We start from the raw sequence: 3,310 nt of genomic DNA on the forward strand, positions 1-3,310 counted from the left end.
TTGGTAGGTGCTGTAGCTTTTTCCCGAGAATGGAAGATCAGTGTTTTCACTGCACAGCTTTGTCCTCAGCGAGGGAGAGGCAGAGACCTCCCACGAGCCCGGCACATCCCGCGGCGGCTCTGCGGGGCTGCCCAGCGTGCCCACAGCCTGGTGGGGACCCGGCCGGGAACACAGCACGATGCTTGATTCACAGGGCCGGGCACAGCATCTGCACCCCTGGGTAAAGGGACGTGAGCCCAGGTTTTTTCCCCAGCATAATTTAATTATTCACAACCGCTGCTCAGCCCAGCCAGCCGTGTGTGGGGCCAGCTGGATGATCCCTTGCTGCTTCTCCTTTTCCATGCTCCCTGCTAAATGTCATGGAAAACCACAGGCTCACAAACATTGTGTCCAAACACTGGGAATCAGGCACCACAAGGAGGCCAAGAGCCTGATGGTGCGTGAGGGGCAGCCCACGGGATGGGCTGGATGCTCCTGAAGCCCAGGGACAGCAGCGCGCTCACACGGTGCCGGGAACAGCAGCCCTGGGCACAAAGTCTGCAGAGGGCTGCCCATACTGACCCATATGGGTCTGGTCTTCAGCAAAAATAACTCATGGCTTTCACAAGATCTTGAGCAAGTGGAGCAGTTCTGGCTGTGCTCTGGCTGGAGGCAGCAGGAGAAATACCTGGACACCACGGACACGCGTACAGCACCCTGCGTTCAGCTGGTGCAAGGCGAGTAAAATAAATGAGAGCAGTGAAATATGAAATCCTTTTCCTTGCTTTTTGCAAGCTGTGGTTTTACTGGAATTAAGGAAATACATTAGGTCATTTAAATTGTTATTTTTTAATGTATTTCTGACAGTATCTTCAGCTTCTGCCACATCCCTTGAAGCCACCTGTCTGGAATGCCCGAGTCCTGTGGCACCTGGGGTGACATCGCTCCTGCTCCGTGCTGCCCAGCCGTGTGCCAGCGTCTGCCCCGTCCCGAGGTGCAGAATTACAGCCTCGGCAGGCTTGGCATGGCAGCACCATCCCGCTGCAGCTGGCACCCAGAAGAGAAGCGGGATCCTCTTTTTTTCTGGAGCCTGCACAGCAGCGTCTGCCAGCAGCCTTTAAAATGATAAAAACCAATTTAGTGCCATTTATGATGGACGAATAAGAGAAATCATGTAACAATTACTTACAGGAGATTTACCCCAGTCTATGTATTTAGGCTGAGCGTGGCGTTCCAATGCTGTCCCATCTGTGCTCCTGGGCCAAGTCCCCGCGTCGGGGATGCAATTTCAGAAGAGATCTTTAGGTGCAAATTGATTTTGCTATGAATATTTATGCAGCACGCGAGGCTGTGCGTGTGCTAAAGGGGGAAATGTGGGGCTCGGCGTGGGATGCCGGAGCAGCCGCCTGCCCTCCTTTTGGCTGGAATAATAATTGGGATATTTATAATCTCCGCATGGCTGAGATGGCTGCGGGAGGGGACGCTGCCGGCACGGCCGAGCTGGTGGTGGCCGGGGTGGGCCGCCCGGTGCTGGCGGGGCTCGCCCTGCGGCTGATTTGGAATGCGCACAGCATCCCTGCGCGGTGCATTCCCCTGCAAGAAACCCAGGAAAGACAAGAAAAATGAAGGCAGGCGCAATCTCATTTTCTGAGGGCTGCAAGTCAGCCAGGAAATGGCTATTATTCCATCGACACTGTCGGTATTAAGTTATTTCCTTCACTAAATACGAGAATGTTCATGAATATCTATTGAGTTCCAGGTACTGGCGTCTCCCAGCACTGCGGCTCACTGATTGTAGCTTTATATTCCTCCGACAACACACCTCAATCTCACATTGAAGTGAAAGACAATAGTATTTTAAATTGGTTAATAAATCTCTAGATTGATGCTCCTGGAAGGCCCAGGAACTTCATCTCTATTACACGAATAAAAGTGATAACATTTTAACCACTGAGGTGCTAGGAATTTGGGGAGCGCCTCCTCGGTGCCCTTCAGGGAGCGCACGGCGGGTGGGGGCCCCACAGCCCCGTTTTTGGGGGGTCTGCGCTGGGTGTGGGGAACCGGCCCCAGGCGGGCAGGACGGGGAGATCGCACATCCCGGCCCTGCGCTCCCTGCTCAGCCCATAAAAGGAGTGGAAAATTCCCTTTTAACACGCAAAACGGCTCGGGCTCGGCTCGCCCTTCGCCTCCTCAGCCCCGCTCCGAGCCCTGCTCGGCCCCACGCCGCCCCCGGACCCCCCCGGTACCGCCCGGACCCCCCCGGCACCGCCCGTCCCCACCCGCCCCGTCCGGCCCCGGGCAGCAGCGGGCGGCCGGCGGCAGGGGCGCGGGGTCGGGGACACCCCAGGGGAGCCTCCCGGCCCCCCCCGAACCCCCCCAGCCTCCCGGTGCCGGCCTCCGAGGCCCCGCTAAAGGCGGATTCCAGGCGTCTGAACGCGCCCCCCCCCGGCCGCCCCCGCGCCCCCCGGCAGCATCCTTGGCGCTGCCCGTGCCCCTGGGTAGGGGTTGGGAGGAGAGGGCTCTTACTGCTCTGAACCCTTATAAGTTATCGGGAGATGAGAATATTTTAATATAAACCAGAGTATTTCGAGTACAAAGAGCTGTTCTGAAAACGTATTGAATATTTTTTCCCTGATGTTTAGTGTCGGTAAGATTCCTCGGGGAGTTTACAACAAGTGGAATACTTAAGGATATAGTGCCATAGGTTCTCTCAGTATTTTCTTTTCAAGGAAAGTAACCTCTGAATTATCTAGGAAGTACATGAACAACATGAAAGGAAGATTATGCACAGAAAGAAAAAAATATGCAGAGAATTCAATTATGCAAAAAAAAGTGATGTGCTTTGCTTAATTCCCCAAACACATCTCCGCGCCGTAGTCAAGACAGCAGAACTGGATGCATGCAGACAAGGTTTTCAGGTCACCCTCCTCGGCTCTGTCTGATCATCCCTTGTTACCACTGCTCCCGTATTGCGGGGTGCCTCTCGCGTTAGGACAGCAGGGTCCACTGATGTCCCCACGCCTCGCCGTCCCCGGGGCTGGGGACCCAGCGGGGAGAGGCCCGTGGTGGAGGGACCGGCAGCAGGAGGTGTTGGGGATGTGCCCGGAGATGCTTTGTGTTACCTTTCTAACTACACCCTCATCATTTTCTGCACACAGTACCCAAACCCGTTGTGGCCAGTGCTGCAGATGAAGGCGTTGTTTGCCATGCAGGCACCCTCCCCACACCCGTGCCCATGGGGTGACAGGGACAGTGCTGTGTTTCCTTCACGTTAGCTTGGTCCCAGGCCTCTGTGGGGGTTAGGGACAGAGACACAAAGGCAGGGGAGGTG

At 55.7% G+C, this 3,310-nt stretch overlaps 1 long non-coding RNA gene across 1 annotated transcript; it reads right to left on the reverse strand.

The window, feature by feature from the left end:
- Window positions 1–809: 809 nt before the first annotated feature.
- LOC137841359 (uncharacterized) lies at window positions 810–2,160 on the reverse strand. Its single transcript, XR_011088586.1, has 2 exons — window positions 1,169–2,160; window positions 810–1,094 (listed from the first exon to the last, which is right to left on the reverse strand). It is a non-coding gene; the product is annotated as an uncharacterized lncRNA (long non-coding RNA).
- Window positions 2,161–3,310: the final 1,150 nt, after the last annotated feature.

The sequence above is a fragment of the Anas acuta genome, chromosome 17 (genome assembly GCF_963932015.1).
Source record: "Anas acuta chromosome 17, bAnaAcu1.1, whole genome shotgun sequence".
Lineage (NCBI taxonomy): Eukaryota > Metazoa > Chordata > Aves > Anseriformes > Anatidae > Anas > Anas acuta.